Source organism: Coregonus clupeaformis, chromosome 14 (genome assembly GCF_020615455.1).
Source record: "Coregonus clupeaformis isolate EN_2021a chromosome 14, ASM2061545v1, whole genome shotgun sequence".
Classification (NCBI taxonomy): domain Eukaryota; kingdom Metazoa; phylum Chordata; class Actinopteri; order Salmoniformes; family Salmonidae; genus Coregonus; species Coregonus clupeaformis.
Window position 1 is genome coordinate 10949197 of NC_059205.1, and position 15642 is coordinate 10964838.

General features: G+C 43.3%; 1 pseudogene; it reads left to right on the forward strand.

The window, feature by feature from the left end:
• The first annotated feature begins 18 nt into the window (after positions 1-18).
• On the forward strand, positions 19-14827 carry LOC121580739 (annotated as a pseudogene).
• The last annotated feature ends 815 nt before the right edge of the window (positions 14828-15642 follow it).

A 15642-nucleotide genomic window follows, 5' to 3' on the forward strand; every position in this document is an offset into this window, starting at 1 on the left:
ACTCCCATATCAGCGGGAAATAAAAATGGCGAATGTATTAGGGGAGAATGACCCGTTTGTTATTTTCTAAACAAAATTTATAGTGTGTCATTTTGAGAGGTGCATTTCAAAGAGTCTTCCCGCTACTCAGACAAGACGTCAATCACCGGTTACGACCGAGTATTTAAATATATGTGGCATTTTGTCCCTCCTAACTGACCGAATGAGGTAACTCGCTAGCTTATCAAAATACCTTGTTATTCACTGAGGTTGTGGGTGCGCTCCAGAATCATTCCGTCTGTTATTATAGCTCGAGACCTGTCTGCCTGTAGACAACTGCTAAGACAAATTACATACCTGATGTATCGAGCTAGCCATTGAACTGAAAACGTATGTGCAGCTAATTGTATCAATTCATTATTTCATCCTGGATGCAAATGTCCAGCTAGCTAGCTAGCCCACGAAAAAAATGAGAAAGTGACGCTGCAGAGAGTGAGAGAGTTCGAACACTCCATTTTACAACCGATAAATGCATTTTAGTGAAGGACTTATTGCACCAACAATGTTAATTTTCTCACATATCTAGTATGATGAGTTACTTGACAGCTGAGTTGACACAGCCTGTCAAATTCTAGGCTATTCTCTGTTGATTAGCGTACATGGCTTGCTACTGTTACTTAAAAAATATGTGATTTGGCTTTCCGTGTTCCCATTGAAAGAATCCCCTTTTAGTCTGTGTCTCAGATATGGTGAGACTCAACTGGCCTGTAGCTTCAATACAATGACAACGCTTGACAGTGACACCTATGTTTTTGGACAATGTAGGAATTAATTCACCTCTCTTCCAATACGACAGAGACTCAACGGCATTAGAGCGCTTGCCGGTCCACCAGCAGAAAGCACAATCCCATCCGCAGCAGTGCAAGACGCAAGTGTCCCTGACCAGCGTCCACCCTGCGGAGGATAGACATGGAGGGGACACGGACAACAAGCTCGGCAACAAGTTTGAAGAGGGACAAGAGGTCCTAGCCCGATGGTCGGATGGCCTGTTTTATTTGGGGACTATCACGAAGGTAAGCAGATTTAGTTACTAGGTGGGAAGTTTCAATTTGGTGTTAATTTGGATATGTAATATAAAATGCAATTTAAGACATATCTTATGTTATTTTGCAGTAAAGGATCTTGATTTTTTTTCTCTCCCTCAGATAAATAAAGACAAGCACCGCTGCTTTATTGTCTTTGAAGATCGGTCAAAGTCCTGGGTTCTGTGGAAGGACATTCAGACAGGCAAGTAGTTATCCTGCAGAAGACATGCTGCCATGTCAAGTTCCAGTCATATTTTTGATAGTCAATGCGATGGACAGTTTTATGCTAACCTGATAGTATGTTAAACTTGCATCTTGTTGGATATTTGCCATCTGTGTAATATATGTGTATTACACTCTAAAGAAAAAAGCCATCTGCTAGTAAAAATAATGCCTTTCTATTTTCTCCACAGATATTGCCAATAGACTGTGGGCAGAATCCTTAGAATTTTGCTTTTAGAAAGTGTATAATTTATTCTCCAAGATGTACAGTTTTCTGTTAAATGTGTTAATTCATTCCGTTTGGCTTGCCCTCATTCATTCTATCTCCAGTTGTCTAGATATCCTTGGTTGAGATTTCTTCCGTCTATCTCCTCCGGGTTTATCTTTTGTAATTTGTCCCTGACCGTTAACAGACCACAGAATTTCTGGGCTTACGTCAACCGTACATTCCCCACAGAGCCCGCAGACAAGCATAGGGAAAGAACTCCTCAGCCTGTGTTACTACTGTGTTAATACATGTTCATTTTATACGTGTTAATGAGTCACACTTCAGGGAGGGGCCAAGAAATGAGATGGTCATCTAGCTATGTCATCTATTAACATCTATTTAAGTTAGATGACTCATGACTGAATTGGAATTGCACATAAGCTTATTTGGTCTAAGTGGCAGAAAATGTGACAGTGTTATGTTGAACCTCAAATGGCACACCCGGTGGTATTTGAGTATGAATTCATATAAATTGGGCCTCTCGACTAAAGTCACCTAAAGTTGTAAAGTTCATATTCCATGGCCTTTGCACTGATGTTTACTGTCATTTTATTTCGTGAGGTTGCAGGTGTTGCAAAAAAAAGTGTTTATAGTGTCTTTACAAAATTACAGCCTCTTCAAAAAGGGGCCCTCCCTCTTTGGACTGGATATGAATGACAGATAACAATTTCAGTCAACTTTGGGTGAAAGCAGCATATCTTGTTTGATTGGAAGCACATGGGGTTACAGTGCATTCGGAAAGTATTCAGACCCCTTGACTTTTTCCAAAAAAATTTACGTTACAGCCTTACTCTAAAATGGATTCAATTGTTTTTTCCCCCTCATCAATCTACACACAATACCCCATAATGACAAAGCAAAACAGGTTTTTAGAAAATGTTGCAAATATATTGCAAATCAAAAACGGAAATATCACATTTACATAAGTATTTGGATCCTTTGCTATGAGACTTGAGCTCAGGTGCATCCTGTTTCCATTGATCATCCTTGAGATGTTTCTACAACTTGATTGGAGTCCACCTGTGCTAAATTCATTTTTGATTTGGAAAGGCACACACCTGTCTATATAAGGTCCCACAGTTGACAGTGCATGTGGTCGAAGGAATGGTCCGGACAGCTCTGAGACAGGATTGTGTCGAGGCACAGATCTGGGGAAGGGTAGCAAAACATTTCTGCAGCATTGAAGATCCCCAAGAACACAGTGACCTCCATCATTCTTAAATGAAAGAAGTTTGGAACCATCAAGACTTTTCCGAGAGCTGGCCGCCCGGCCAAACTGAGCAATCGGGGGAGAAGGGCCATGGTCGGGGAGGTGACCAAGAACCCGATGGTCACTCTGACAGAGCTCCAGAGTTCCTCTATGGAGATGGGAGAACCTTCCAGAAGGACAACAATCTCTGCAGCACTCCACCAATCAGGTCTTTATGGTAGAGTGGCCGGACGGAAGCCACTCATCAGTAAAAGGCAAATGTGACAGCCCGCTTGGAGTTTGCCAAAAAGCACCTAAAGGACTTTGACCATGAAAACAAGATTCTCTGGTCTGATGAAACTAAGATTGAACTCTTTGGCCTGAATGCCAAGCGTCACGTCTGGAGGAAATCAGGCACCGCTCATCACCTGGCCAATACCATCCCTACGGTGAAGCATGGTGGTGGCAGCATAATGCTGTAGGGATGTCTTTCAGCGGCGGGGACTGGGAGACTAGTCAGGATTGAGGGAAAGATGAACAGAGCAAAGTACAGAGAGATCCTTGACGAAAACCTGCTCCAGAGCGCTCAGGACCTCAGACTGGGGTGAAGGAAAGGCTTTGGGACAAGTCTGAATGTCCTTGAGTGGCCCAGCCAGAGCCCAGACTTAAATCCAATCGATCATCTCTGGAGAGAATTGAAAATAGCTGTGCAGTGACGCTCCCCATCCAACCTGACATAGCTTGAGAGGATCTGCAGAGAAGAATGGGAGAAACTCCCCAAATACAGGTGTGCCATGCTTGTAGCGTCATACCGAAGCTGACTCGAGGCTGTAATCACTGCCAAAGGTGCTTCAACAAAGTACTGAATAAAGGGTCTGAATACAAAAAAAAACATATCACATGCATACAGTACCAGTCAAAAATTTGGACACACCTACTCATTCAAGGGTTTTTCTTTATTTGTACTATTTTCTAAGTTGTAGAATAATAGTGAAGACATAAAATATGAAATAACACATATGGAATCATCTAGTAACCAACAAAGTGTTAAACAAATCAAAATATATTTTATATTTGAGATTGTTCAAAGTAGCCACCCCATTACCTTTGGCAAACCCTGGTGTAGAGGAATGACCCGTCTGTCTGTTTTTAGGGGATGAGGGAGGAGAGGACATGGTCTGCACAATATGCCTTGACGAGTGCTCCGAGGATCCCAACGAGATTGTCATCTGCGACAAGTGTGGACAAGGTAGGGCTGAATCACCATCCTAACAGTGTGGACAAGGTAGGGCTTAATCACCATCCTAACAGTGTGGACAAGGTAGGGCTGAATCACCATCCTAACAGTGTGGACAAGGTAGGGCTGAATCACCATCCTAACAGTGTGGACAAGGTAGGGCTTAATCACCATCCTAACAGTGTGGACAAGGTAGGGCTTAATCACCATCCTAACATTGTGGACAAGGTAGGGCTTAATCACCATCCTAACAGTGTGGACAAGGTAGGGCTTAATCACCATCCTAACAGTGTGGACAAGGTAGGGCTTAATCACCATCCTAACAGTGTGGACAAGGTAGGGCTTAATCACCATCCTAACATTGTGGACAAGGTAGGGCTTAATCACCATCCTAACAGTGTGGACAAGGTAGGGCTTAATCACCATCCTAACATTGTGGACAAGGTAGGGCTTAATCACCATCCTAACAGTGTGGACAAGGTAGGGCTTAATCACCATCCTAACATTGTGGACAAGGTAGGGCTTAATCACCATCCTAACAGTGTGGACAAGGTAGGGCTTAATCACCATCCTAACAGTGTGGACAAGGTAGGGCTTAATCACCATCCTAACAGTGGGTTTTCACCAACAACAAATTCAGCAAGAGAAGTTCCGCCCCCATTAATTTCCAATGAGGGCATGTAGAGAAATTGTGGGAGGGTGAGCCCTGCTAGCAGAGCAGTGGAAAAAGTTGAGCTCTACTTTATGCAAATTTCAAGCGGAACGAAGCCTTGTAGCTCAGTTGGTAGAGCATGGCGCTTGCAACACCAAGGTTGGGGTTCGATTCCCAAGGGGGACCAGTATGAAAAATGTATGCTCTGGATAAGAGCGTCTGCTAAATGACTAAAATGGAAAATGTTAGAGGAGGGTTCCGCCTCTTGTAACGTCACTGTAACTTCTTCGTCCTGTAGCGCAAAGACAAGGTTGGGAAATGATGCCTGGGACCAGATGTTTGTTGGTTCATATCCCAGTTAAAGAGTCCTTGTTTGCTATCTAGTCATTAGAGGTCCCACCTCTGGGGGGAAAAAAGGGATTGATACAATAGTAATTCTCTCTGAACTGTGACCCGTCTTTTCCTTTCAGGATACCACCAGCTCTGCCACGCCCCCGTCATCGACTCCAGCCTGATCGACACAGATGAGAAGTGGCTCTGTAGGGAGTGTGTGTTCACCACAACAACAAAGGTACTTACGATACTATAGGATTACTTAACACTGAGTGTACAAAACATTAGGAACACCTGCTCTTTCCATGACCCAGACTGACCAGGTGAATCCAGGTGAAAGCTATGATCCCTTATTGATGTCACCTGTTAAATCCACTTCAATCAGTGTAGATGAAGGGGAGTAGACTGATTAAATAAGGATTTTTAAGCCTTGAGACAATTGACACGTGGATTGTGTGTGTCCCATTCAAAGGGTGAATAGCAAGACAAAATATTTTGTCTTTGAATGTGGTAGGTGCCAGGCGCACCTGTTTGAGTGTCAAGAACTGCAATGCTGCTGGGTTTTTCACGCTCAACAGTTTCCCGTGTGTATCAAGAATGGTCCACCACCCAAAGGACATCCAGCCAACTTGACACAACTGTGGGAAGCATCCCTGTGGAACACTTTCGACACCTTGTAGAGTCCATGCCCCGATGAATTGAGGCTTTTCTGAGGGCAAAGGGGGGGGGGTGAAACTCAATATTAGGACGGTGTTCTGCATGCAAGGTACACAATCAACACACTATAATTAAGCAATAAGGCACGAGGGGGTGTGGTATATGGCCAATATACCACGGCTAAGGGCTGTTCTTATGCACGACGCAACGTGGAGTGCCTGGATACATCCCTTAGCCGTGGTATTTTGGCAATATACCACAAATACCTGAGGTGCCTTATTGCTATTATAAACTGGTTACCAACATAATTAGAGCAGTAAAAATACATGTTTTGTCATACCTGTGGTATACAGTCTGAAATACCAATGGCTTTCAGCCAATCAGCGTTCAGGGCTCGAACCACCCAGTTTATAATAAAATACAACATAACGCATTATGAAAATACTGGAAAGTGAACCCACACATACTATCATATTACGGAACCACTGTGTGAAAATGTTGAAGTAATAGTAAGGGGACGCTCCAACCAATTGAGCTCACAGTGGGGTGTGTGTGTTCTCTGACAGAAGGGTGCGCTGAAGAACGGTCCCGAAACCCTGCAGGAGCTGAAGCAGTCTCTGCCTTATGCCCTGGAGGACCTGGTGTGGGACCAGGGCCACAAGACCAACATTCAGCAATGCTACTGCTACTGTGGAGGGCCTGGAGAGTGAGTAGCACACACACACCCATACATACTCATACATAATCTGTTTTAACCCTTCTCCCCTCTCTCCTTTAGCTGGTACCTGAAGATGCTGCAGTGCAACAGGTGTAAGCAGTGGTTCCACGAGGCGTGTATCCAGTGTTTTAAAACGCCCATGTTCTATGGAGACAGGTACTAAACAACCGCTCCTTTAAAGCGTCATATGATAAAAGTAATCTCTCAGGAAGCATGTGCTAAGTGACTACCTATGACATGCAAGAAAATAAATATACTCTTGTGCTTCTTTCTCACCAGGTTCTATCTATTTATTTGCTCAGTTTGCAATAGTGGACCGGAGTACCTCAAAAGACTGCCTCTTAGATGGTGAGAGAAACTTGTGTAGAATTGATTTGTGTACGAGATGGATTGGTGTGATTCACATCGAGCCATTGATCTATTGTTTCCTGTGTTGAAGTAAACAAGATAACCCACTGACACTGCATCAGTTTAACAGTAGTACAGTATATACGTATTGTTTGATGAAACTGGAGTAGCAGTCTATCGTAGTTCCCTCTAGGCAAAATGAAGCTATTTAATTATATTCCAAGTCAATCCCATACTGAATCATATTGACTTTTGGCTGTTCTACACTTCCCTTCCTCGTTTCTGACCAATAGGGTGGACGTTGCACACCTGAGCCTCTACAATATGAGTGTGATTCACAAGAAGAAGTACTTTGATTCTGAGCTGGAGCTGACGACTTACATCAACGACAACTGGGAACAACTGCAGCTCGGGGAGGTAGGACGAAGTTTGACACCGTTGGGAATAGGGGTGTGAATGTTTAAACGATCACACGTTTAAACAAAATTGGGATCCTTGGCATTAAGAAAAAATCCAAGGACCAAGAGAACGGTGCACATCACTCCGGTTCTTAAATCTTTACATTGGCTTCCAGTCAGTTACAGAATTGATTTCAAAGTGGTGCTTTTAGTTTATAAATCTTTGAATGGTTTAGGACCCGAGTACATGTCTGATATGTTTGAAGAATATAAACCGAGCAGGGCTCTTAGATCCATGAACACAGGTCAGCTAGTAGAGCCCAGAGCCCAAACTAAACATGGAGAAGCTGCGTTTAGCACTGATTCTGTACACAACTGGAATAAACTACCAGAAGATCTTAGATGTGCCCCAAACGTATCCATTTTTAAATCCAGGTTAAAAACACTTCTCTTTTCACGTGCCTACGACTGAGCACTTAAACTTAACCACACTGTTTAGCCTTATAGCTTCCTATGTTTTTATCCCATTTTTAATTTTTAATCTTTGTTTTTTTTTATTGTATTTTTATTATTATGATGTTTTCATTATTTTTGATAAACATCTTTGTAAAGCACATTGAATTGCTTCGATGTATGAATTGTGCTATATAAATAAACTTGCTTGCTTGCTAACCCCCCCCACCCCCCAAAAAAAATAAGTTTTTTCCCCACAAAATTAAAATCACAGTGCAGTTATCACAAAACATATTATTTTCTGTGATATAGCCTAACTAGACTATATGGCTCTAAAGACCTGGGGAAAGTTGTTTAATTTAAATAAAACCAGAGAGGGAGAGGCGAACTTTAGGATACTTTGGAGAATTTGCGAGGCTTGCAAGACAAGACATTGCGAGATACAGATTACCAAGACGCACGGTACTGCCTGCCCCCTCCTCTTTCCCTCACGCTGGCCTGCCTGCCCCCTCCTCTCTCTCCCTCACGCTGGCCTGCCTTCCCCCTCCTCTCTCTCCCTCACGCTGGCCTGCCTGCTCCTTCTCTTCTCTAGTGATGCCAGTGTGTGTTCAGTTTTCGGACTGTTGCATGTGGAATATCCTAGCCTATTTATTGATGATAGGCCCTGCTTTACTGAAGTGAGACATTGCAAGCCAAGAACTTGCAAGGTACAGCATTCCATTGCGAGGTACAGCTTTTGATTGCCGATAGATAGGCCTAGTGCACGGTTCTGACTCTGTCTGCCTAGTGGTCAACCTGCCTATACTGTGCCCCTCCCCTAGCTCTCCGTCCCGCCTAGCTCGCTATGAAAATGCAGGTGTTTGTGTTCTCGGAAGTACGGCAACAAATCAGTCTCCTCCGATCCCAAAATACTCTAGTCGATTCTGCTATCTTGACACTCAGAAATGGGATTGGATACCGGTAGTTGACAAATCAATTATTTTGGAGTCGACTCCCCACCCTTACGTCATCGTCGTTAACAGTTGGAAAGGCAATCGACAGCAGCGAAGTCCTGTATGGAAATACTTTGAAAAACATTAGCAAGGTGGAATCGAGGTACAGTAATGGTAGTACAGGTGCAATGCTTAACCATCTGAAAGGGACGCACCGTGAGACCCAAACTATTGCTGGTAGCAGCCTCCTTTTGAACTCAAATTTAATTTTTTAGTCTTATAGTTTTAATGGAAAACCAATTTTAAAAAATGGTCGTTTTAATGTTAAGATTTTCAATTTGTCACATCCCTAGACGGGCAACATTCATTTATAGAACTTCTCAAATATATTTTGTTTGTTTTAAATCCACTCTTTCTATGAGAACAAAAATATAAATGCAACATGCAACAATTTCAACGATTTTACTGAGTTATAGTTCATATAAGGAAATCAGTCAATTGAAATAAATTCATTAAGCCCTAATCTATGGATTTCACATGACTGGGCATGGGCACAGGCCCACCCACTTCGGAGCAAGGCCAACCCACTGGGGAGTCAGGCCCAGCCAATCAGAATGAGTTTTTCCCCACAAAAGGACTTTATTAAAGACAGAAGTACTCCTCAGTTTCATCAGCTGTCCGGGTGGCTGGTTTCAGATGATCCTGAAGAAGACGGATGTGGAGGTCTTGGGCTGGCGTGGTTACACGTGGTCTGCGGTTGTGAGGCCGGTTGGACATACTGCCAAAATCTCTAAAACGACATTGGTGGCAGCTTATGGTAGAGAAATGAACGTTCAATTATCTGGCAACATCTCTGGTGGACATTCCTGCAGTCAGCATGCCAATTGCGCGGTCACTCAAAACTTGACATCTGTGGCATTGTGTTGTGTGACAAAACTGCACATTTTAAAGTGGCCTTTTACTGGCGCTCCGGTGTAATAATCATGCTGTTCAATCAGCTTCTAGAAATGCTCACTAACAGGGATGTAAACACATTTCTGCAAAAAGAATGAGAGAGATAAGATTTTTGTACGTATGGAACATTTATTTTATTTCACATCATGAAACATGGGACCAACACTTTATATTTTTGTTCAGGATATTTTATTTGACATAGCAATATATTAAATTCTAACATTAAATAAATCAGACTTTCATTTTCTCAACTCCAGCTTTCAGCCACTCCTCATTCGGACCGATATGAAAGTATTCTGGAAGCACTGAATAGCAACCACAGCATGTGAGTAACGCTCTTTCCCTATGACCTCATGATTTGTGATGTTATTATACAAATCCACCCTAATTTCTCCATCTCTTTCAGGTTCATGTCAGGGAAGGAGATCAAGAAGAAAAAGCACCTCTTTGGGCTGAGGATCCGTTTTCCTCCGGGTCCCCAGAGCTCTGAGCTGCTGGCCGACAGAGGGGAGCCAGAGGTCAAGATTAAAGACAGGAAGGCTATCAAGCCTCTTTTCAACACCAGGTGGGGACTCCGCTTTCTACTAAATTATGTTATGAGAAACTTGTTAAAAAACGAACTAATTAAAAAACATATTTTTTGCATGTTAGATATCCTGGTAAGGCTGTTTTTGGTTTTTATCAGTACTTTTGGTTGGGTTTGGTTAGCCAGAAGTTGACTGGTAAGAAAAGGTAGCAGAAAAGTGAACTATCCTTTTGTTTTCAGTAAACTATGATGACTCAATTTGACGGTGTGAATCTTGTTGTTCCAGTGAATTAACCAGTGGCATGGTGAAGAAGGCCAAGAAGAGGAAGAAGCAGGGAGGTAACTCCCTGGAGACTCTGGCCAAGCTAAGTCGCTCCAGTGAACTATTGGCCCAGGTGTGTGTTTGTTTAATACTACTTGTATTGATCGATGTTAAAACATTTGAGAGGTATGTTGTTCATCCATGTGTAATGTCTTTTTATCCCCCCTGAAGGATGTGAAGCCACCACTGCCACTGGATTCCCAGTCCTTAAGGAGGTAAGCTATCCCCAATTTTGTTTAATTTGTGACATTTTTGCTCAGTTTGTGAAACTGTTGAATGGTGTTGTTACCAGTGTCATCTTAACTCCAAGCAGCAGGAGTGAAAAATCTCTGCCCTGCTCCAGTATCTCCGACATGGAATCCATCGGTGCAGTCCGCACCACTGAAACTACCTCAACTAGCCTCTCCGGACAGTCCAGGTACATTCAAAAGCATTAAGGTACACGACATGGCCAAAAGTATGTGGACACCCCTTCAAATTAGTGGATTCCGCTATTTCAGCCACACCCGTTGCTGACAGATGTATAAAATTGAGCACACAGCCATGCAATCTCCATAGACAAACATTGGCAGTAGAATGGCCCGTACTGAAGGTCCTCTGTAGCTCAGCTGGTAGAGCACGGCGCTTGTAACGCCAAGGTAGTGGGTTCGATCCCCGGGACCACCCATACACAAAAATGTATGCACGCCTGACTGTAAGTCACTTTGGATAAAAGCGTCTGCTAAATGGCATATTATTATTATTATTATTATCAGTGACTTTCAACGTGGCACTGTCATAGGATGCCACCTTTCCAACAAGTCAGTTTGTCAAATTTCTGGCCTGCTAGCGATGACCTGGTCAACTGTAAGTGCTGCTATTATGAAGTGGAAATGTCTAGGAGCAACAACGGCTCAGCCGCGAAGTGGTAGGCCACACAAGCTCACAGAACAGGACCGCCGAGTGCTGAAGCGCATAAAAATGGTCTGTCCTCAGTTACAACACTCACTACCGAGTTCCAAACTGCCTCTTGAAGCAACGATAGCACAATAACTGCTTGTCTGGAGCTTCATGAAATGGGTTTCCATGGCCGAGCAGCCACACACAAGCCTAAGATCACCATGCACAGTGCCAAGCGTCAGCTGGAGTGGTGTAAAGCTCACCGCCCCGCCATTGGACTCTGGAGCAGCGGAAATGCGTTCTCTGGAGTGATGAATCACGCTTCACCATCTGGCAGTCCGACGGATTAATCTGGGTTTGGCGGAAGCCAGGAGAACGCTACTGCCCAAATGCATAGTGCCAACTGTAAAGTGTGGTGGAGGAGGAATTATGGTCTGGGGCTGTTTTTCATGGTTAGGGCTAGGCCCCTTAGTTCCAGTGAAGGGAAATCCTAACGCTATAATATACAATGACATTAAACGATTCTGTGCTTCCAACCTCACTAATGCTCTTGTGGCTGAATGTAAGCAAGTCTCCGCGGCAATGTTCCAACATCTAGTGGAAAGCCTTCCCAGAAGAGTGGAGGCTGTTGTATCAGCAAAGGGGGGACCAACTCCATATTAATGCCCATGATTTTGGAATGAGATGTTCGATGAGCAGGTGTCCACACACTTTTGGTAATGTAGTGTACTGTAAATACTAATATCCACACTCAGGCTCTCACACATTCACATGGAAAGTCATTGTACCCCTCATAATTGGGAGTACCTCTTAAGTATTTTTCTAATCTCTCTCTCCCCCCTTTCTCTCTCCCTCTCCCTCTCCCTCTCTCTCTCTCACGCTCTCCGTCTCCTCCCTCCCTCTCTGTCTCCCTCCCTCCCTCCCTCTCTGTCTCCCTCCCTCTCTGTGTCTCCCTCCCTCTCTGTGTCTCCCTCCCTCTCTGTGTCTCCCTCCCCCTCTCTGTCTCTTTCTCTCTCTCTCTCTCTCTCTCTCTCTCTCTCTCTGTCTCTCTCTCTCTCTCTCTCTCTCTCTCTCTCTCTCTCTCTCTCTCTCTCTCTCTCTCTCTCTCTCTCTCTCTCTCTCTCTCTCTCTCTCTCTCTCTCTCTCTCTCTCTCTCTCTCTCTCTCTCTCTCTCTCTCCTTCTTTCTCTCTCTCCTCTATTCCTCTTCCACCCCAGCTTGTGTAACTCCAGTAAGACGTTCACGGGTCGCCACTGGCCCATCGCCCAGCCCCCCTGAAGAGGAGAAGGGGCCGGCCACGACGGGCCCCCCTCCAGCCCCCCAACCCTGAGATCCCCCCTCCTCACCAGCCAGACCCCCACCACCTCCCCGATGTCCCAGAGCCCCCCAACCCCCTGCCGGGGCTCCGCTCCACGGACATAGTGAACGGCCTGGGCCAAGGCGGACAGCTGTCCCACCTGAAGAGCTCAATCAGTAGCTACTTTGGAGTGGCAGGCCGCCTGGAGTGCGGGGAGAAGTACCGCATCCTAGCTCGCCGGGTCACCCTGGACGGCAAGGTTCAATACCTGGTGGAGTGGGAGGGCGTCACTGCCTCCTAAACTTGTCATAGCGCTTACGTAGTTTATCACACATTTACGTAGCTCTTATAATACGTTTACACTACGCTTATAAAGCATTATAACACTCGCCTTCTGAGATCGGGCTACCCCCGAATTGCCCGGTCTGGAAGGGAGCTTGTGTTTCCAGTGATATGCTCCAGTGAAATGCTCCAGTGATATGCTCCAGTGATATGCTCCAGTGATATGCTCCAGTGAAATGCTCCAGTGAAATGCTCCAGTGAAATGCTCCAGTGAAATGCTCCAGTGAAATGCTCCAGTGAAATGCTCCAGTGATATGGTCTTTCTGTGACTTGTCTTTTGTGTTTCAGATCTGTTTCGGTTTTGTAAACTGAAGGGGTTAAGAGACCATCTTTGACAGAATGTAAAAGGAATGGTGTTTAGAGTGGGTTAGGTAGGGGGTGTGAATGGTGTTTGAGTGCCTTTTGCGCCTGACCTGATATGTTAAAAGTGTGCCTGTTTGCGAGTAGTTGATGTTCGAGAGGGACTCAAACAACAGAGATATGATGTTGTGCTGCTGCAAACCCGTTTTATTATTGTTTATTATTAATTATTATATATATCTTTACTTTTCTACTTGTTTTTATTGATATGCCTCGGAGAGTGTCTAGTGAGGCACAGTTTATTTTTTACGATTTGGATTTGATTGCACATACTGTCTCAAGATCAGCCTGTCATACAGCAATTCTCCTGAACACGTTTTACCCAGGCTCATAAAATCATTTAGAGACAGAGATATGAAGTTTCTCTTTTCACTCTTTGGCAGCTGAAAGCGTGTAACCTGTAGCTCTAATCTGCTTCATGTTTTGCAAATCATCTCAGTATGAGTAGTGTTATTTTCACTGTGTTATAGTCCAAATCTAACGCATTATTCATTAATAACACTGGTAGAATTTGCTTTTGATGGCTGAGCTTGTGCGAAAGAACGTTAGTGACTGAATTCATGTGTCATGCGGTAACTTATGCCGTTCGGCCTTGTGTTGTTACATGTGAAAGGTTCTGAGTAATGTACCCACGTTTTTAATTGTCTTCTTCAATATATGTTCTGAAGATATACATTTTAGCTGCATTTTTTTTTTATATGCAATCATTGTACATTTAGTTTATTTACATTTATGAACCCCTCTTAAAGGACTGTTCCTTCCCTCTGTGTGCGGTTATATTTTCGGACTTTGATCAGTAAATGCAAACATTGAATGCAAAAACCTCATGGACCTTTTACTTTTTAAAAACTGAATTCAGTTCTATGCAACTTAAGTCTCGAAAAACCGTTGTTTTTTGTATTTCAATCACTTGACCGTGAGATTGGCATCAGCAACAAACCGTAGCAATATTTTGGTTACATCTGACTCAGGCCTTTTTGTTGATTTTATTTCAGGTGCTATTTATTTCACCTTTTACTCCTCAGAACTGTGCACTTAGTCAGACGTCTGCTGGTACAGCCAAACTCACCTGTAACCCACTCAGGATATGCTCAGCAACTTTACTGTATGTATGATGTGCTCATAGAACTCAAAGATTTGGATTGTAACATGTTGGGATTGATGGAACATTTTCTGTGGCGTCAGTATTTCATTGAGAAGTTAATTTTAAAGAAAATGTTGCATTCATTTATACATTCCTCTGTGACTGGTTGTTTTCAAAAGGCTGAAATTCAGTCCATTATGCTACAGTGTCACGTCTATTAGTTCATCTGAGAACATTATCTTCCTGTTGAGTTCCCTGCACCTCTGATTCAGAGGGGTAGGTTCAATACGGAAGACACATTTCAGTTGTACAACGGACTAGGTATCCCCCTTTCCCCCTGTTTCATTGTAAGAGTTCAAAAAGTGAATGCCTCTTGTTGTTGGATGTGTTTTGTTGTTCTCAGAAAATGCAGTTTTCTCCTTGAGGCAGTGGAGTTGGGTCTTGATGTTGATACCTCTTTATTAAAAAAGTACAGTTATATTTTAAGTTTTTCTTCTGTATGTTGTTGTTCCAGTGTTAGACCCCTAGATATTTTTGTTTTTCTACTGGCTTTGAGCAGGCTTCTTCAGTCAAAATAAATATCTAAAAGCCTACTGATATTGTTTCTTTGTTCTGTCACATTTATTATGATTCCAGTAAGTCATCTTGACTATTTTATTTTTTATGGCATGTTACATTTCCATGAGGTAAGACAGTGTAGAGAATTAATTCAGGTGACAGGTTATTACCAGCTAGCTAGTTAACAATAACCCAGAAATACTTGGAAGAAATTATTAAAGTATTTCTGATTTCACTCTAGTAGTTAGCTTACAGCTCAGCTGTGCACTGTATCATTATGGTCACGTGGTCATATCAGGTGCTCATCATTTAACATGATACAAGGGTAGTTTATATTTATTCAGAGATGTAGAAAGTGTTTATTCAACAGATGAATGTGACCACCCTGAAGTGGCAGTAGCCACTTGGTGCTTTCAAAACAACTGGGAACTCGGGGGAAAAAACGAGGTCAAATCATTTGACCTCGGAAAGTCGGAGATCATGAAAGATGCCCGAGTTTCCGAATTGGAATTTCGTTTTTCCCAGTCGGAGCTCGTTTCTTTCGAGTTCCCAGTGGTCTTGAACGCACTGAAGTCAGAGAAACCAAGGCAAGATGGTATACTTTACAATAAGTGTTGCCTATTGTTGTAGGGGGGTATTTTCTGCTGTTAGGTGACACTTATTGTAAAATATTTCATATCTCATCTGTGTTATATTTGTTGAGATTCATAGGTTGAAGCAGAGAGGGTAGAAAACTAGCAAGGTTAGAAAACCTTTCCCATCTTCGTTGTCGACGTACACAATATACATTGGCCTACACGTCGCACCATTGCGTCATGCATTCAGTTGCGCAACTGATTATGTATCGTTT